Source organism: Narcine bancroftii, chromosome 1 (assembly GCF_036971445.1).
Source record: "Narcine bancroftii isolate sNarBan1 chromosome 1, sNarBan1.hap1, whole genome shotgun sequence".
Classification (NCBI taxonomy): domain Eukaryota; kingdom Metazoa; phylum Chordata; class Chondrichthyes; order Torpediniformes; family Narcinidae; genus Narcine; species Narcine bancroftii.
Genome location: NC_091469.1, coordinates 181,749,893 through 181,771,162, shown reverse-complemented (window position 1 = coordinate 181,771,162; position 21,270 = coordinate 181,749,893).

Sequence of the window (21,270 nt, the reverse complement as noted above, 5' to 3'; positions counted from 1 at the left end):
ATCATATTCCGGGAATCAGAGTCTGGGAATCAGAGGTGGGGAATCTGAGTCCGGGAATCAGAGATGGGGAATCAGAGGTGGGGAATCAGATATGGGGAATCAGAGGCGGGTTATCAGAGGCGGGGATACAAAGATGGCTTATCAGATATGGGGAATCAGAGGTGGTGAATCAGAGGCGGTGAATCAGAGATGGGGAATCAGAGGCGGGGAATCAGAGGCAGGGAATCAGACACGGGGAATCAGAGGCGGGGAATCAGAGCAGGGGAATCAGAGGCGGGGAATCAGAGTTGGGGAATCAGAGGTGGGGAATCAGATATGGGGAAACAGAGGCGGGGAATCAGAGTCGGGGAAACAGAGGAGGGGAATCAGATATTGGGAATCAGAGGTGGGGAATCAGAGGCAGGGAATCAGAATTTGGGAATCAGAGATGGGGAATCAGAGCTGGGGAATCAGAGGCGGGGAATCAGAATTTGGGAATCAGAGATGGGGAATCAGAGATGGGGAATCAGAGGTGCGGAATCAGACGTGGAGATTCAGAGGTGGTTAATCACAGATGGGGAATCAGAGGCAGGGAATCAGAAGCAGGGAATCAGACGCGGGGAATCAGAGGTGGGGAATCATAGCTGGGGAATCAGAGGCGGGGAAACAGAGTTGGGGAATCAGAGTTGGGGAATCCGAGGCGGGGTATCAGATATGGGGAATCAGAGGTGGGGAATCAGAGGTGGTGAATCAGAGATGGGGAATCAGAGGCGGGGAATTAGAATCAGGGAATCAGACGCGGGTAATCAGAGGTGGGGAATCAGAGCTGGTGAATCAGAGATGGTGAATCAGAGGCGGGGAATCACAGGCAGGGAATCAGACGCAGGGAATCAGTGGTGGTGAATCAGAGATGGGGACTCAGAGGCGGGGAATCAGAGGCAGGGAATCAGACGCGGGGAATCAGAGGCGGGGAATCAGAGCTGAGGAATCAGAGGCGGGGAATCAGAGTTGGGGAATCAGAGGCGGGGAATCAGATATGGGGAATCAGAGGCGGGGAATCAGAGGCGGGGAAACAGAGGAGGGATATCAGATATGGGGAACCAGAGGTGGGGAATCGGAGGGCGGGAATCCGAGATGGCGAATCAGAGGCAGGGAATCAGATATGGGGAATCAGAGATGGGGAATCAGAGGCAGGGAATCAGAGGCGGGGAATCAGAAGCAAAGAATCATATTCCGGGAATCAGAGTCTGGGAATCAGAGGTGGGGAATCTGAGTCCGGGAATCAGAGATGGGGAATCAGAGGTGGGGAATCAGATATGGGGAATCAGAGGCGGGGAATCAGAGGTGGGGAAACAAAGATGGCTTATCAGATATGGGGAATCAGAGGTGGTGAATCAGAGGCGGTGAATCAGAGATGGGGAATCAGAGGCGGGGAATCAGAGGCAGGGAATCAGACACGTGGAATCAGAGGCGGGGAATCAGAGCTGGGGAATCAGAGGCGGGGAATCAGAGTTGGGGAATCAGAGGTGGGGAATCAGATATGGGGAAACAGAGGCGGGGAATCAGAGGTGGGGAAACAGAGGCAGGGAATCAGATATTGGGAATCAGAGGTGGGGAATCAGAAGCAGGGAATCAGATGTGGGGAATCAGAGCTGGGGATCAGAGGCGGGGCATCTGAGTTTGGGAATAAGAGGCGGGGAATAAGATATGGGGAATCAGAGAAGGGGAATCAGAGGCAGTGAATCAGAGATGGTGAATCAGAGGCGGGGAATCACAGGCAGGGAATCAGACGCAGGGAATCAGTGGTGGTGAATCCAAGATGGGGAATCAGAGGCGGGGAATCAGAGGCAGGGAATTAGACACGGGGAATCAGAGGTGGGGAATCAGAGCTGAGGAATCAGAGGCAGGGAATCAGATATGGGGCATCAGACGCAGGGAATCAGATATGGGGAATCAGAGGCGGGGAATTAGTGGCAGGGAATCAGAGGCGGGGAATCAGAGGTGGGGTATCAGAGGCAGGGAATCAGATGTGGGGATTCAGACATGGGGAATCAGAGAAGGGGAATCAGAGGCAGTGAATCAGAGATGGTGAATCAGAGGCGGGGAATCACAGGCAGGGAATCAGATGCAGGGAATCAGTGGTGGTGAATCAGAGATGGGGAATCAGAGGCGGGGAATCAGAGGCAGGGAATCAGACGCGGGGAATCAGAGGCGGGGAATCCGAGCTGAGGAATCAGAGGCGGGGAATCAGAGTTGGGGAATCAGAGACGGGGAATCAGAGATGGGGAATCAGAGGCGGGGAATCAGAGGCGGGGAAACAGAGGAGGGGTATCAGATATGGAGAACCTGAGGTGGGGAATCGGAGGGCGGGAATCCGAGATGGGTAATCAGAGGCAGGGAATCAGATATGGGGAATCAGAGGCGGGGAATCAGAGGCAGGGAATCAGATGTGGGGAATCAGAGATGGGGAATCAGAGGCAGGGAATCAGAGGGGGGGAATCAGAAGCGGGGAATCATATTCCGGGAATCAGAGGCTTGGAATCACAGGTGGGGAGTCTGAGTCCGGGAATCAGAGATGGGGAATCAGAGGCGGGGAATCAGATATGGGGAATCAGAGACGGGGAATCAGAGGCGGGGAATCAGAGGCGGGGAAACAGAGATGGCTTATCAGATATGGGGAATCAGAGGTGGGGAATCAGAGGCGTTGAATCAGAGATGGGGAATCAGAGGCGGGGAATCAGAGGCAGGGAATCAGACACGGGGAATCAGAGGCGGGGAATCAGACACGGGGTATCAGAGGCGGGGAATCAGAGATGGGGAATCAGAGGCGGGGAATCAGAGGCAGGGAATCAGACACGGGGAATCAGAGGCGGGGAATCAAACACGGGGTATCAGAGGCGGGGAATCAGAGTTGGGGAATCAGAGGTGGGGAATCAGATATGGGGAAACAGAGGCGGGGAATCAGAGGTGGGGAAACAGAGGCAGGGAATCAGATATAGGGAATCAGAGGTGGGGAATCAGAGGCAGGGAATCAGATGTGGGGAATCAGAGCTGGGCAATCAGAGACGGGGAATCTGAGTTTGGGAATCAGAGGCGGGGAATAAGATATGGGGAATCAGAGGCGGGGAATCAGATATGGGCAATCAGAGGAGGGGAATCAGAGGTGGGGCATCAGAGGCGGGAATCAGAGGCGGAGAAACAGAGGAGGCTAATCAGATATGGGGAATCAGAGGTGGGAAATCGGAGGCAGTGAATCAGAGATGGGGAATCAGAGGCAGGGAATCAGAGGCGGGGAATCAGAAGCGGGGAATCATAGGCCGGGAATCAGAGGCCGGGAATCAGAGGTGGGGAATCTGAGTCCGGGAATCAGAGATGGGGAATCAGAGGCGGGGAATCAGATATGGGGAATCAGAGGCGGGAAATCAGAGGCGGGGAAACAGAGATTGCTTATCAGATATGGGGAATCAGAGGTGGGGAATCAGAGGCGGGGAATCAGAAATGGGGAATCAGAGGCGGGGAATCAGAGGCGGGGAAACAGAGCTGAGGAACCAGAGGCGGGGAATCAGAGTTGGGGAATCAGAGACGGGAAATCAGATATGGGGAATCAGAGGCGGGGAATCAGAGGCGGGGAAACAGAGGAGGGGTTTCAGATATGGGGAACCAGAGGTGGGGAATCAGAGGGCGGGAATCCGAGATGGGTAATCAGAGGCAGGGAATCAGATATGGGGAATCAGAGGCGGGGAATCAGAGGCAGGGAATCAGATGTGGGGAATCAGAGATGGGGAATCAGAGGCAGGGAATCAGAGGCGGGGAATCAGAAGCCGGGAATAATATTCCGGGAATCAGAGGCTTGGAATCAGAGGTGGGGAATCTGAGTCCTGGAATCAGAGATGGGGAATCAGAGGCGGGGAATCAGATATGGGGAATCAGAGGCGGGGAATCAGAGGCGGGGAAACAGAGATGGCTTATCAGATATGGGGAATCAGAAGTGGGGAATCAGAGGCGGGGATTCAGAGGCGGGGAAACAGAGTAGGGGTATCAGATATGGGGAACCAGAGGTGGGGAATCGGAGGGCGGGAATCCGAGATGGGTAATCAGAGGCAGGGAATCAGATATGTGGAATCAGAGGCAGGGAATCAGAGACAGGGAATCAGATGTGGGGAATCAGAGATGGGGAATCAGAGGCAGGGAATCAGAGGCGGGGAATCAGAAGTGGGGAATCATATTCCGGGAATCAGAGGCTGGGAATCAGAGGTGGGGAATCTGAGTCCGGGAATCAGAGATGGGGAATCAGAGGCGGGGAATCAGATATGGGGAATCAGAGGCGGGGAATCAGAGGCGGGGAAACAGAGATGGCTTATCAGATATGGGGAATCAGAGGTGGGGAATCAGAGGTGGGGAATCAGAGGCGGTGAATCAGAGATGGGGAATCAGAGGCGGGGAATCAGAGGCAGGAAATCTGACATGGGGAATCAGAGGCGGGGTATCAGAGCTGGGGAATCAGAGGCGGGGAATCAGAGTTGGGGAATCAGAGGTGGGGAATCAGATATGGGGAAACAGAGGCGGGGAATCAGAGGTGGGGAAACAGAGGCAGGGAATCAGATATTGGGAATCAGAGGTGGGGAATCAGAGGCAGGGAATCAGATGTGGGGAATCAGAGCTGGGGAATCAGAGACGGGGAATCTGAGTTTGGGAATCAGAGGCGGGGAATATGATATGGGGAATCAGAGGCGGGGAATCAGATATGGGCAATCAGAGGAGGGGAATCAGAGGTGGGGCATCAGAGGCGGGAATCAGAATTGGGGAATCAGACATGGGGAATCAGAGAAGGGGAATCAGAGGCAGTGAATCAGAGATGGTGAATCAGAGGCGGGGCATCAGAGGCAGGAAAACAGATATGGGGAATCAGAGGCGGGGAATTAGTGGCAGGGAATCAGAGGCGGGGAATCAGAGGCGGGGTATCAGAGGCAGGGAATCAGATGTGGGGAATCAGACATGGGGAATCATAGGCCGGGAATCAGAGGCCGGGAAACAGAGGTGGGGATTCAGAGTCCGGGAATCAGAGATGGGGAATCAGAGGCGGGGAATCAGATATGGGGAATCAGAGGCGGGGAATCAGAGGTGGAGAAACAGAGGTGGCTAATCAGATATGGGGAATTAGAGGTGGGGAATCAGACGCAGTGCATCAGAGATGGGGAATCAGGCGGGGAATCAGAAGCGGGGAATCATAGGCCGGGAATCAGAGGCCGGGAATCAGAGGTGGGGAATCTGAGTCCGGGAATCAGAGATGGGGAATCAGTTGCGGGGAATCAGATATGGGGAATCAGAGGCGGGGAATCAGAGGCGGGGAAACAGAGATTGCTTATCAGATATGGGGAATCAGAGGTGGGGAATCAGAGGCGGGGAATCAGATATGGGGAATCAGAGGCGGGGAATCTGAGTCCGGGAATCAGAGATGGGGAATCAGTTGCGGGGAATCAGATATGGGGAATCAGAGGCGGGGAATCAGAGGCGGGGAAACAGAGGTGGCTAATCAGATATGGGGAATCAGAGGTGGGGAATCAGAGGCGGTGAATCAGAGATGGGGAATCAGAGGCGGGGATTCAGAGGCGGGGAAACAGAGTAGGGGTATCAGATATGGGGAACCAGAGGTGGGGAATCGGAGGGCGGGAATCCGAGATGGGTAATCAGAGGCAGGGAATCAGATATGTGGAATCAGAGGCAGGGAATCAGAGACAGGGAATCAGATGTGGGGAATCAGAGATGGGGAATCAGAGGCAGGGAATCAGAGGCGGGGAATCAGAAGTGGGGAATCATATTCCGGGAATCAGAGGCTGGGAATCAGAGGTGGGGAATCTGAGTCCGGGAATCAGAGATGGGGAATCAGAGGCGGGGAATCAGATATGGGGAATCAGAGGCGGGGAATCAGAGGCGGGGAAACAGAGATGGCTTATCAGATATGGGGAATCAGAGGTGGGGAATCAGAGGTGGGGAATCAGAGGCGGTGAATCAGAGATGGGGAATCAGAGGCGGGGAATCAGAGGCAGGAAATCTGACATGGGGAATCAGAGGCGGGGTATCAGAGCTGGGGAATCAGAGGCGGGGAATCAGAGTTGGGGAATCAGAGGTGGGGAATCAGATATGGGGAAACAGAGGCGGGGAATCAGAGGTGGGGAAACAGAGGCAGGGAATCAGATATTGGGAATCAGAGGTGGGGAATCAGAGGCAGGGAATCAGATGTGGGGAATCAGAGCTGGGGAATCAGAGACGGGGAATCTGAGTTTGGGAATCAGAGGCGGGGAATATGATATGGGGAATCAGAGGCGGGGAATCAGATATGGGCAATCAGAGGAGGGGAATCAGAGGTGGGGCATCAGAGGCGGGAATCAGAATTGGGGAATCAGACATGGGGAATCAGAGAAGGGGAATCAGAGGCAGTGAATCAGAGATGGTGAATCAGAGGCGGGGCATCAGAGGCAGGAAAACAGATATGGGGAATCAGAGGCGGGGAATTAGTGGCAGGGAATCAGAGGCGGGGAATCAGAGGCGGGGTATCAGAGGCAGGGAATCAGATGTGGGGAATCAGACATGGGGAATCATAGGCCGGGAATCAGAGGCCGGGAAACAGAGGTGGGGATTCAGAGTCCGGGAATCAGAGATGGGGAATCAGAGGCGGGGAATCAGATATGGGGAATCAGAGGCGGGGAATCAGAGGTGGAGAAACAGAGGTGGCTAATCAGATATGGGGAATTAGAGGTGGGGAATCAGACGCAGTGCATCAGAGATGGGGAATCAGGCGGGGAATCAGAAGCGGGGAATCATAGGCCGGGAATCAGAGGCCGGGAATCAGAGGTGGGGAATCTGAGTCCGGGAATCAGAGATGGGGAATCAGTTGCGGGGAATCAGATATGGGGAATCAGAGGCGGGGAATCAGAGGCGGGGAAACAGAGATTGCTTATCAGATATGGGGAATCAGAGGTGGGGAATCAGAGGCGGGGAATCAGATATGGGGAATCAGAGGCGGGGAATCTGAGTCCGGGAATCAGAGATGGGGAATCAGTTGCGGGGAATCAGATATGGGGAATCAGAGGCGGGGAATCAGAGGCGGGGAAACAGAGGTGGCTAATCAGATATGGGGAATCAGAGGTGGGGAATCAGAGGCGGTGAATCAGAGATGGGGAATCAGAGGCGGGGAATCAGAGGCAGGGAATCAGACACAGGGAATCTGAGGCGGGGAATCAGAGCTGGGGAATCAGATGCGGGGAATCAGAGTTGGGGAATCAGAGGTGGGGAATCAGATATGGGGAAACAGAGGCGGGGAATCAGAGGCGGGGTAACAGAGGCGGGGAATCAGATATTGGGAATCAGAGGTGGGGAATCAGAGGCAGGGAATCAGATGAGGGGAATCAGTGCTGGGGAATCAGAGGCGGGGAATCAGAATTTGGGAATCAGAGATGGGGAATCAGAGACGGGGAATCTGAGTTTGGGAATCAGAGGCGGGGAATATGATATGGGGAATCAGAGGCGGGGAATCAGATATGGGCAATCAGAGGAGGGGAATCAGAGGTGGGGCATCAGAGGCGGGAATCAGAATTGGGGAATCAGACATGGGGAATCAGAGAAGGGGAATCAGAGGCAGTGAATCAGAGATGGTGAATCAGAGGCGGGGCATCAGAGGCAGGAAAACAGGTATGGGTAATCAGAGGCGGGGAATTAGTGGCAGGGAATCAGAGGCGGGGAATCAGAGGCGGGGTATCAGAGGCAGGGAATCAGATGTGGGGAATCAGACATGGGGAATCATAGGCCGGGAATCAGAGGCCGGGAAACAGAGGTGGGGATTCAGAGTCCGGGAATCAGAGATGGGGAATCAGAGGCGGGGAATCAGATATGGGGAATCAGAGGCGGGGAATCAGAGGTGGAGAAACAGAGGTGGCTAATCAGATATGGGGAATTAGAGGTGGGGAATCAGACGCAGTGCATCAGAGATGGGGAATCAGGCGGGGAATCAGAAGCGGGGAATCATAGGCCGGGAATCAGAGGCCGGGAATCAGAGGTGGGGAATCTGAGTCCGGGAATCAGAGATGGGGAATCAGTTGCGGGGAATCAGATATGGGGAATCAGAGGCGGGGAATCAGAGGCGGGGAAACAGAGATTGCTTATCAGATATGGGGAATCAGAGGTGGGGAATCAGAGGCGGGGAATCAGATATGGGGAATCAGAGGCGGGGAATCAGAGGCGGGGAAACAGAGGTGGCTAATCAGATATGGGGAATCAGAGGTGGGGAATCAGAGGCGGTGAATCAGAGATGGGGAATCAGAGGCGGGGAATCAGAGGCAGGGAATCAGACACAGGGAATCTGAGGCGGGGAATCAGAGCTGGGGAATCAGAGGCGGGGAATCAGAGTTGGGGAATCAGAGGTGGGGAATCAGATATGGGGAAACAGAGGCGGGGAATCAGAGGCGGGGTAACAGAGGCGGGGAATCAGATATTGGGAATCAGAGGTGGGGAATCAGAGGCAGGGAATCAGATGAGGGGAATCAGTGCTGGGGAATCAGAGGCGGGGAATCAGAATTTGGGAATCAGAGATGGGGAATCAGAGGCGGGGATTCAGAGTTGGGGAATCAGAGGCGGGGTATCAGATATGGGGAATCAGAGGCGGGGAATCAGAGGCGGGGAAACTGAGGCGGGGAATCAGACACGGGGAATCAGAGGCGGGGAACCAGAGCTGGGGAATCAGAGGCGGGGAATCAGAGTTGGGCAATCAGAGGTGGGGAATCAGATATGGGGAAACAGAGGCGGGGAATCAGAGGTGGGGAAACAGAGGCAGGGAATCAGATATTGGGAATCAGAGGTGGGGAATCAGAAGCAGGGAATCAGATGTGGGGAATCAGAGCTGGGGATCAGAGGCGGGGCATCTGAGTTTGGGAATAAGAGGCGGGGAATAAGATATGGGGAATCAGAGAAGGGGAATCAGAGGCAGTGAATCAGAGATGGTGAATCAGAGGCGGGGAATCACAGGCAGGGAATCAGACGCAGGGAATCAGTGGTGGTGAATCCAAGATGGGGAATCAGAGGCGGGGAATCAGAGGCAGGGAATTAGACACGGGGAATCAGAGGTGGGGAATCAGAGCTGAGGAATCAGAGGCAGGGAATCAGATATGGGGCATCTGAGGCAGGGAATCAGATATGGGGAATCAGAGGCGGGGAATTAGTGGCAGGGAATCAGAGGCGGGGAATCAGAGGTGGGGTATCAGAGGCAGGGAATCAGATGTGGGGAATCAGACATGGGGAATCGGAGGCAGGGAATCAGAGGCGGGGAATCAGAAGCGGGGAATCATAGGCCGGGAATCAGAGGCAGGGAATCAGAGGTGGGGAATCAGAGTACGGGAATCAGAGATGGGGAATCAGAGGCGGGGAATCAGATATGGGGAATCAGAGGCGGGAATCAGAGGCTGAGAAACAGAGGTGGCTAATCAGATATGGGGAATCAGAGGTGGGGAATCAGAGGCAGTGAATCAGAGATGGGGAATCAGAGGCAGGGAATCAGAGGCGGGGAATCAGAAGCGCGTAATCATTGGCCGGGAATCAGAGGCTGTGAATCAGAGGTGGGGAATGTGAGTCCGTGAATCAGAGATGGGGAATCAGAGGTGGGGAATCAGATAAGGGGAATCAGAGGCGGGGAATCAGAGGCGGGGAAACAGAGGTGGCTAATTAGATATGGGGAATCAGAGGTGGGGAATCAGAGGCGGTGAATCAGAGATGGGGAATCAGAGGCGGGGAATCAGAGGCAGGGAATCAGACACGGGGAATCAAAGGCGGGGAATCACAGCTGGGGAATCAGATGCGGGGAATCAGAGTTGAGGAATCAGAGGTGGGGAATCAGATATGGGGAAACAGAGGCGGGGAATCAGAGGCGGGGAAACAGAGGCGGGGAATCAGATATTGGGAATCAGAGTTGGGGAATCAGAGGCAGGGAATCAGTATTTGGGAATCAGAGACGGGGAATCAGAGATGGGGAATCAGAGGCGGGGAAACAGACGCGGAGAATCAAAGGTGGTTAATCACAGATGGGGAAAAAGAGGCAGGGAATCAGAAGCAGGGATTCAGACGCGGGGGATCAGAGGCGGGGAATCATAGCTGGGGAATCAGAGGCGGGGATTCAGAGTTGGGGAATCAGAGGCGGGGTATCAGATATGGGGAATCAGAGGCGGGGAATCAGAGGCGGGGAATCAGATATGGGGAATCAGAGGTGGGTAATCAGAGGCGGTGAATGAGAGATGGGGAATCAGAGGCCGGGAATTAGAGTCAGGGAATCAGATGCGGGTAATCAGAGGTGGGGAATCAGTGCTGGGGAATCAGAGGCGGGGAATCAGAGTCAGGGAATCAGAGGTGGGGAATTAGCGGTGCTGAATCAGAGATGGGGAATCAGAGGCAGGGATTCAGAGGCGGGGAATCAGACGCGGGGAATCTGAGGCGGGGTATCAGAGCTGGGGAATCAGAGGCGGTGAATCAGAGATGTTGAATCAGAGGCGGGGAATCAGAGGCAGGGAATCAGACACGGGGAATCAGAGGCGGGGAATCAGAGCTGGGGAATCAGAGGCGGGGAATCAGAGTTGGGGAATCAGAGGCGGGTAATCAGATATGGGGAAACAGAGGCGGGGAATCATAGGTGGGGAATCAGAGGCAGAGAATCAGATGTGGGGAATCAGAGCTGGGGAATCAGAGGCGGGGAATCTGAGTTTGGGAATCAGAGGCGGAGAATAAGATATGGGGAATCAGAGGCGGGGAATCAGATATGGGCAATCAGAGGAGGGGAATCAGAGGTTGGGCATCAGAGGCGGGAATCAGAATTGGGGAATCAGACATGGGGAATCAGAGAAGGGGAATCAGAGGCAGTGAATCAGAGATGGTGAATCAGAGGCGGGGAATCACAGGCAGGGAATCAGACGCAGGGAATCAGTGGTGGTGAATCCAAGATGGGGAATCAGAGGCGTGGAATCAGAGGCAGGGAATTAGACACGGGGAATCAGAGGTGGGGAATCAGAGCTGAGGAATCAGAGGCGGGGAATCAGAGGCTGGGAATCAGATATGGGGCATCAGAGGCAGCGAATCAGATAGGGGAATCAGAGGCGGGGAATTAGTGGCAGGGAATCAGAGGCGGGGAATCAGAGGCGGGATATCAGAGGCTGGGAATCAGATGTGGGGAATCAGACATGGGGAATCAGAGGCAGGGAATCAGAGGCGGGGAATCAGAGGAGGGGAATCAGAGGTTGGGCATCAGAGGCGGGAATCAGAATTGGGGAATCAGACATGGGGAATCAGAGAAGGGGAATCAGAGGCAGTGAATCAGAGATGGTGAATCAGAGGCGGGGAATCACAGGCAGGGAATCAGACGCAGGGAATCAGTGGTGGTGAATCCAAGATGGGGAATCAGAGGCGGGGAATCAGAGGCAGGGAATTGGACACGGGGAATCAGAGGTGGGGAATCAGAGCTGAGGAATCAGAGGCGGGGAATCAGAGTTGGGGAATCAGAGGCTGGGAATCAGATATGGGGCATCAGAGGCAGGGAATCAGATAGGGGAATCAGAGGCGGGGAATCACAGGCAGGGAATCAGACGCAGGGAATCAGTGGTGGTGAATCAGAGATGGGGAATCAGAGGCGGGGAATCAGAGGCAGGGAATCAGACGCGGGGAATCAGAGGCGGGGAATCAGAGCTGAGGAATCAGAGGCGGGGAATCAGAGTTGGGGAATCAGAGGCGGGGAATCAGATATGGGGAATCAGAGGCGGGGAATCAGAGGCGGGGAAACAGAGGCGGGGAATCAGAAGCGGAGAATCATATTCCGGGAATCAGAGTCTGGGAATCAGAGGTGGGGAATCTGAGTCCGGGAATCAGAGATGGGGAATCAGAGGTGGGGAATCAGATATGGGGAATCAGAGGCGGGTTATCAGAGGCGGGGATACAAAGATGGCTTATCAGATATGGGGAATCAGAGGTGGTGAATCAGAGGCGGTGAATCAGAGATGGGGAATCAGAGGCGGGGAATCAGAGGCAGGGAATCAGACACGGGGAATCAGAGGCGGGGAATCAGAGCAGGGGAATCAGAGGCGGGGAATCAGAGTTGGGGAATCAGAGGTGGGGAATCAGATATGGGGAAACAGAGGCGGGGAATCAGAGTCGGGGAAACAGAGGAGGGGAATCAGATATTGGGAATCAGAGGTGGGGAATCAGAGGCAGGGAATCAGAATTTGGGAATCAGAGATGGGGAATCAGAGCTGGGGAATCAGAGGCGGGGAATCAGAATTTGGGAATCAGAGATGGGGAATCAGAGATGGGGAATCAGAGGTGCGGAATCAGACGTGGAGATTCAGAGGTGGTTAATCACAGATGGGGAATCAGAGGCAGGGAATCAGAAGCAGGGAATCAGACGCGGGGAATCAGAGGTGGGGAATCATAGCTGGGGAATCAGAGGCGGGGAAACAGAGTTGGGGAATCAGAGTTGGGGAATCCGAGGCGGGGTATCAGATATGGGGAATCAGAGGTGGGGAATCAGAGGTGGTGAATCAGAGATGGGGAATCAGAGGCGGGGAATTAGAATCAGGGAATCAGACGCGGGTAATCAGAGGTGGGGAATCAGAGCTGGTGAATCAGAGATGGTGAATCAGAGGCGGGGAATCACAGGCAGGGAATCAGACGCAGGGAATCAGTGGTGGTGAATCAGAGATGGGGACTCAGAGGCGGGGAATCAGAGGCAGGGAATCAGACGCGGGGAATCAGAGGCGGGGAATCAGAGCTGAGGAATCAGAGGCGGGGAATCAGAGTTGGGGAATCAGAGGCGGGGAATCAGATATGGGGAATCAGAGGCGGGGAATCAGAGGCGGGGAAACAGAGGAGGGATATCAGATATGGGGAACCAGAGGTGGGGAATCGGAGGGCGGGAATCCGAGATGGCGAATCAGAGGCAGGGAATCAGATATGGGGAATCAGAGATGGGGAATCAGAGGCAGGGAATCAGAGGCGGGGAATCAGAAGCAAAGAATCATATTCCGGGAATCAGAGTCTGGGAATCAGAGGTGGGGAATCTGAGTCCGGGAATCAGAGATGGGGAATCAGAGGTGGGGAATCAGATATGGGGAATCAGAGGCGGGGAATCAGAGGTGGGGAAACAAAGATGGCTTATCAGATATGGGGAATCAGAGGTGGTGAATCAGAGGCGGTGAATCAGAGATGGGGAATCAGAGGCGGGGAATCAGAGGCAGGGAATCAGACACGTGGAATCAGAGGCGGGGAATCAGAGCTGGGGAATCAGAGGCGGGGAATCAGAGTTGGGGAATCAGAGGTGGGGAATCAGATATGGGGAAACAGAGGCGGGGAATCAGAGGTGGGGAAACAGAGGCAGGGAATCAGATATTGGGAATCAGAGGTGGGGAATCAGAAGCAGGGAATCAGATGTGGGGAATCAGAGCTGGGGATCAGAGGCGGGGCATCTGAGTTTGGGAATAAGAGGCGGGGAATAAGATATGGGGAATCAGAGAAGGGGAATCAGAGGCAGTGAATCAGAGATGGTGAATCAGAGGCGGGGAATCACAGGCAGGGAATCAGACGCAGGGAATCAGTGGTGGTGAATCCAAGATGGGGAATCAGAGGCGGGGAATCAGAGGCAGGGAATTAGACACGGGGAATCAGAGGTGGGGAATCAGAGCTGAGGAATCAGAGGCAGGGAATCAGATATGGGGCATCAGACGCAGGGAATCAGATATGGGGAATCAGAGGCGGGGAATTAGTGGCAGGGAATCAGAGGCGGGGAATCAGAGGTGGGGTATCAGAGGCAGGGAATCAGATGTGGGGATTCAGACATGGGGAATCAGAGGCAGGGAATCAGAGGCGGGGAATCAGAAGCGGGGAATCATAGGCCGGGAATCAGAGGCAGGGAATCAGAGGTGGGGAATCAGAGTACGGGAATCAGAGATGGGGAATCAGAGGCGGGGAATCAGATATGGGGAATCAGAGGCGGGAATCAGAGGCTGAGAAACTGAGGTGGCTAATCAGATATGGGGAATCAGAGGTGGGGAATCAGAGGCAGTGAATCAGAGATGGGGAATCACAGGCAGGGAATCAGAGGCGGGGAATCAGAAGCGGGGAATCATTGGCCGGGAATCAGAGGCTGTGAATCAGAGGTGGGGAATGTGAGTCCGTGAATCAGAGATGGGGAATCAGAGGTGGGGAATCAGATATGGGGAATCAGAGGCGGGGAATCAGAGGCGGGGAAACAGAGGTGGCTAATTAGATATGGGGAATCAGAGGTGGGGAATCAGAGGCGGGGAATCAGAGGCAGGGAATCAGACACGGGGAATCAAAGGTGGGGAATCAGAGCTGGGGAATCAGATGCGGGGAATCAGAGTTGAGGAATCAGAGGTGGGGAATCAGATATGGGGAAACAGAGGCGGGGAATCAGAGGCGGGGAAACAGAGGCGGGGAATCAGATATTGGGAATCAGAGTTGGGGAATCAGAGGCAGGGAATCAGATGTGGGGAGTCAGAGCTGGGGAATCAGAGGCGGGGAATCAGAATTTGGGAATCAGAGATGGGGAATCAGAGATGGGGAATCAGAGGCGGGGAAACAGACGCGGAGAATCAAAGGTGGTTAATCACAGATGGGGAAACAGAGGCAGGGAATCAGAAGCAGGGATTCAGACGCGGGGGATCAGAGGCGGGGAATCATAGCTGGGGAATCAGAGGCGGGGATTCAGAGTTGGGGAATCAGAGGCGGGGTATCAGATATGGGGAATCAGAGGCGGGTAATCAGAGGCGGGGAATCAGATATGGGGAATCAGAGGTGGGTAATCAGAGGCGGTGAATGAGAGATGGGGAATCCGAGGCCGGGAATTAGAGTCAGGGAATCAGATGCGGGTAATCAGAGGTGGGGAATCGGAGCTGGGGAATCAGAGGCGGGGAATCAGAGTCGGGGAATCAGAGACGGGGAATCAGATATGGGGAATCAGAGGCGGGGAATCAGAGGCGGGGAAACAGAGGAGGGGTATCAGAGCTGGGGAATCAGAGGCGGGGAATCTGAGTTTGGGAATCAGAGGCGGGGAATAAGATATGGGGAATCAGAGGCGGGGAATCAGATATGGGGAATCAGAGGAGGGGATTCAGAGGTGGGGCATCAGAGGCGGGAATCAGAATTGGGGAATCAGACATGGGGAATCAGAGAAGGGGAATCAGAGGCAGTGAATCAGAGATGGTGAATCAGAGGCGGGGAATCACAGGCAGGGAATCAGATGCAGGGAATCAGTGGTGGTGAATCAGAGATGGGGAATCAGAGGCGGGGAATCAGAGGCAGGGAATCAGACGCGGGGAATCAGAGGCGGGGAATCCGAGCTGAGGAATCAGAGGCGGGGAATCTGAGTTGGGGAATCAGAGACGGGGAATCAGAGATGGGGAATCAGAGGCGGGGAATCAGAGGCGGGGAAACAGAGGAGGGGTATCAGATATGGGGAACCTGAGGAGGGGAATCGGAGGGCGGGAATCCGAGATGGGTAATCAGAGGCAGGGAATCAGATATGGGGAATCAGAGGCGGGGAATCAGAGGCAGGGAATCAGATGTGGGGAATCAGAGATGGGGAATCAGAGGCAGGGAATCAGAGGGGGGGAATCAGAAGCGGGGAATCATATTCCGGGAATCAGAGGCTTGGAATCAGAGGTGGGGAGTCTGAGTCCGGGAATCAGAGATGGGGAATCAGAGGCGGGGAATCAGATATGGGGAATCAGAGACGGGGAATCAGAGGCGGGGAATCAGAGGCGGGGAAACAGAGATGGCTTATCAGATATGGGGAATCAGAGGTGGGGAATCAGAGGCGGTGAATCAGAGATGGGGAATCAGAGGCGGGGAATCAGAGGCAGGGAATCAGACACGGGGAATCAGAGGCGGGGAATCAGACACGGGGTATCAGAGGCGGGGAATCAGAGATGGGGAATCAGAGGCGGGGAATCAGAGGCAGGGAATCAGACACGGGGAATCAGAGGCGGGGAATCAAACACGGGGTATGAGAGGCGGGGAATCAGAGTTGGGGAATCAGAGGTGGGGAATCAGATATGGGGAAACAGAGGCGGGGAATCAGAGGTGGGGAAACAGAGGCAGGGAATCAGATATAGGGAATCAGAGGTGGGGAATCAGAGGCAGGGAATCAGATGTGGGGAATCAGAGCTGGGCAATCAGAGACGGGGAATCTGAGTTTCGGAATCAGAGGCGGGGAATAAGATATGGGGAATCAGAGGCGGGGAATCAGATATGGGCAATCAGAGGAGGGGAATCAGAGGTGGGGCATCAGAGGCGGGAATCAGAGGCGGAGAAACAGAGGAGGCTAATCAGATATGGGGAATCAGAGGTGGGGAATCGGAGGCAGTGAATCAGAGATGGGGAATCAGAGGCAGGGAATCAGAGGCGGGGAATCAGAAGCGGGGAATCATAGGCCGGGAATCAGAGGCCGGGAATCAGAGGTGGGGAATCTGAGTCCGGGAATCAGAGATGGGGAATCAGAGGCGGGGAATCAGATATGGGGAATCAGAGGCGGGAAATCAGAGGCGGGGAAACAGAGATTGCTTATCAGATATGGGGAATCAGAGGTGGGGAATCAGAGGCGGGGAATCAGAAATGGGGAATCAGAGGCGGGGAATCAGAGGCGGGGAAACAGAGCTGAGGAACCAGAGGCGGGGAATCAGAGTTGGGGAATCAGAGACGGGAAATCAGATATGGGGAATCAGAGGCGGGGAATCAGAGGCGGGGAAACAGAGGAGGGGTTTCAGATATGGGGAACCAGAGGTGGGGAATCAGAGGGCGGGAATCCGAGATGGGTAATCAGAGGCAGGGAATCAGATATGGGGAATCAGAGGCGGGGAATCAGAGGCAGGGAATCAGATGTGGGGAATCAGAGATGGGGAATCAGAGGCAGGGAATCAGAGGCGGGGAATCAGAAGCCGGGAATAATATTCCGGGAATCAGAGGCTTGGAATCAGAGGTGGGGAATCTGAGTCCTGGAATCAGAGATGGGGAATCAGAGGCGGGGAATCAGATATGGGGAATCAGAGGCGGGGAATCAGAGGCGGGGAAACAGAGATGGCTTATCAGATATGGGGAATCAGAAGTGGGGAATCAGAGGCGGGGATTCAGAGGCGGGGAAACAGAGTAGGGGTATCAGATATGGGGAACCAGAGGTGGGGAATCGGAGGGCGGGAATCCGAGATGGGTAATCAGAGGCAGGGAATCAGATATGTGGAATCAGAGGCGGGGAATCAGAGACAGGGATTCAGATGTGGGGAATCAGAGATGGGGAATCAGAGGCAGGGAATCAGAGGCGGGGAATCAGAAGTGGGGAATCATATTCCGGGAATCAGAGGCTGGGAATCAGAGGTGGGGAATCTGAGTCCGGGAATCAGAGATGGGGAATCAGAGGCGGGGAATCAGATATGGGGAATCAGAGGCGGGGAATCAGAGGCGGGGAAACAGAGATGGCTTATCAGATATGGGGAATCAGAGGTGGGGAATCAGAGGTGGGGAATCAGAGGCGGTGAATCAGAGATGGGGAATCAGAGGCGGGGAATCAGAGGCAGGAAATCTGACATGGGGAATCAGAGGCGGGGTATCAGAGCTGGGGAATCAGAGGCGGGGAATCAGAGGTGGGGAATCGGAGCTGGGGAATCAGAGGCGGGGAATCTGAGTTTGGGAATCAGAGGCGGGGAATAAGATATGGGGAATCAGAGGCGGGGAATCAGATATGGGGAATCAGAGGAGGGGATTCAGAGGTGGGGCATCAGAGGCGGGAATCAGAATTGGGGAATCAGACATGGGGAATCAGAGAAGGGGAATCAGAGGCAGTGAATCAGAGATGGTGAATCAGAGGCGGGGAATCACAGGCAGGGAATCAGATGCAGGGAATCAGTGGTGGTGAATCAGAGATGGGGAATCAGAGGCGGGGAATCAGAGGCAGGGAATCAGACGCGGGGAATCAGAGGCGGGGAATCCGAGCTGAGGAATCAGAGGCGGGGAATCAGAGTTGGGGAATCAGAGACGGGGAATCAGAGATGGGGAATCAGAGGCGGGGAATCAGAGGCGGGGAAACAGAGGAGGGGTATCAGATATGGGGAACCTGAGGTGGGGAATCGGAGGGCGGGAATCCGAGATGGGTAATCAGAGGCAGGGAATCAGATATGGGGAATCAGAGGCGGGGAATCAGAGGCAGGGAATCAGATGTGGGGAATCAGAGATGGGGAATCAGAGGCAGGGAATCAGAGGGGGGGAATCAGAAGCGGGGAATCATATTCCGGGAATCAGAGGCTTGGAATCAGAGGTGGGGAGTCTGAGTCCGGGAATCAGAGATGGGGAATCAGAGGCGGGGAATCAGATATGGGGAATCAGAGACGGGGAATCAGAGGCGGGGAATCAGAGGCGGGGAAACAGAGATGGCTTATCAGATATGGGGAATCAGAGGTGGGGAATCAGAGGCGGTGAATCAGAGATGGGGAATCAGAGGCGGGGAATCAGAGGCAGGGAATCAGACACGGGGAATCAGAGGCGGGGAATCAGACACGGGGTATCAGAGGCGGGGAATCAGAGATGGGGAATCAGAGGCGGGGAATCAGAGGCAGGGAATCAGACACGGGGAATCAGAGGCGGGGAATCAAACACGGGGTATGAGAGGCGGGGAATCAGAGTTGGGGAATCAGAGGTGGGGAATCAGATATGGGGAAACAGAGGCGGGGAATCAGAGGTGGGGAAACAGAGGCAGGGAATCAGATATAGGGAATCAGAGGTGGGGAATCAGAGGCAGGGAATCAGATGTGGGGAATCAGAGCTGGGCAATCAGAGACGGGGAATCTGAGTTTGGGAATCAGAGGCGGGGAATAAGATATGGGGAATCAGAGGCGGGGAATCAGATATGGGCAATCAGAGGAGGGGAATCAGAGGTGGGGCATCAGAGGCGGGAATCAGAGGCGGAGAAACAGAGGAGGCTAATCAGATATGGGGAATCAGAGGTGGGGAATCGGAGGCAGTGAATCAGAGATGGGGAATCAGAGGCAGGGAATCAGAGGCGGGGAATCAGAAGCGGGGAATCATAGGCCGGGAATCAGAGGCCGGGAATCAGAGGTGGGGAATCTGAGTCCGGGAATCAGAGATGGGGAATCAGAGGCGGGGAATCAGATATGGGGAATCAGAGGCGGGAAATCAGAGGCGGGGAAACAGAGATTGCTTATCAGATATGGGGAATCAGAGGTGGGGAATCAGAGGCGGGGAATCAGAAATGGGGAATCAGAGGCGGGGAATCAGAGGCGGGGAAACAGAGCTGAGGAACCAGAGGCGGGGAATCAGAGTTGGGGAATCAGAGACGGGAAATCAGATATGGGGAATCAGAGGCGGGGAATCAGAGGCGGGGAAACAGAGGAGGGGTTTCAGATATGGGGAACCAGAGGTGGGGAATCAGAGGGCGGGAATCCGAGATGGGTAATCAGAGGCAGGGAATCAGATATGGGGAATCAGAGGCGGGGAATCAGAGGCAGGGAATCAGATGTGGGGAATCAGAGATGGGGAATCAGAGGCAGGGAATCAGAGGCGGGGAATCAGAAGCCGGGAATAATATTCCGGGAATCAGAGGCTTGGAATCAGAGGTGGGGAATCTGAGTCCTGGAATCAGAGATGGGGAATCAGAGGCAGGGAATCAGATATGGGGAATCAGAGGCGGGGAATCAGAGGCGGGGAAACAGAGATGGCTTATCAGATATGGGGAATCAGAAGTGGGGAATCAGAGGCGGGGATTCAGAGGCGGGGAAACAGAGTAGGGGTATCAGATATGGGGAACCAGAGGTGGGGAATCGGAGGGCGGGAATCCGAGATGGGTAATCAGAGGCAGGGAATCAGATATGTGGAATCAGAGGCGGGGAATCAGAGACAGGGATTCAGATGTGGGGAATCAGAGATGGGGAATCAGAGGCAGGGAATCAGAGGCGGGGAATCAGAAGTGGGGAATCATATTCCGGGAATCAGAGGCTGGGAATCAGAGGTGGGGAATCTGAGTCCGGGAATCAGAGATGGGGAATCAGAGGCGGGGAATCAGATATGGGGAATCAGAGGCGGGGAATCAGAGGCGGGGAAACAGAGATGGCTTATCAGATATGGGGAATCAGAGGTGGGGAATCAGAGGTGGGGAATCAGAGGCGGTGAATCAGAGATGGGGAATCAGAGGCGGGGAATCAGAGGCAGGAAATCTGACATGGGGAATCAGAGGCGGGGTATCAGAGCTGGGGAATCAGAGGCGGGGAATCAGAGTTGGGGAATCAGAGGTGGGGAATCAGATATGGGGAAACAGAGGCGGGGAATCAGAGGTGGGGAAACAGAGGCAGGGAATCAGATATTGGGAATCAGAGGTGGGGAATCAGAGGCAGGGAATCAGATGTGGGGAATCAGAGCTGGGGAATCAGAGACGGGGAATCTGAGTTTGGGAATCAGAGGCGGGGAATATGATATGGGGAATCAGAGGCGGGGAATCAGATATGGGCAATCAGAGGAGGGGAATCAGAGGTGGGGCATCAGAGGCGGGAATCAGAATTGGGGAATCAGACATGGGGAATCAGAGAAGGGGAATCAGAGGCAGTGAATCAGAGATGGTGAATCAGAGGCGGGGAATCACAGGGAGGGAATCAGACGCAAGGAATCAGTGGTGATGAATCCAAGATGGGGAATCAGAGGCGGGGAATCAGAGGCAGGGAATTAGACACGGGGAATCAGAGGTGGGGAATCAGAGCTGAGGAATCAGAGGCGGGGAATCAGAGTTGGGGAATCAGAGGCAGGGAATCAGATATGGGGCATCAGAGGCAGGAAAACAGATATGGGGAATCAGAGGCGGGGAATTAGTGGCAGGGAATCAGAGGTGGGGAATCAGAGGCGGGGTATCAGAGGCAGGGAATCAGATGTGGGGAATCAGACATGGGGAATCATAGGCCGGGAATCAGAGGCCGGGAAACAGAGGTGGGGATTCAGAGTCCGGGAATCAGAGATGGGGAATCAGAGGCGGGGAATCAGATATGGGGAATCAGAGGCGGGGAATCAGAGGTGGAGAAACAGAGGTGGCTAATCAGATATGGGGAATTAGAGGTGGGGAATCAGACGCAGTGCATCAGAGATGGGGAATCAGGCGGGGAATCAGAAGCGGGGAATCATAGGCCGGGAATCAGAGGCCGGGAATCAGAGGTGGGGAATCTGAGTCCGGGAATCAGAGATGGGGAATCAGTTGCGGGGAAT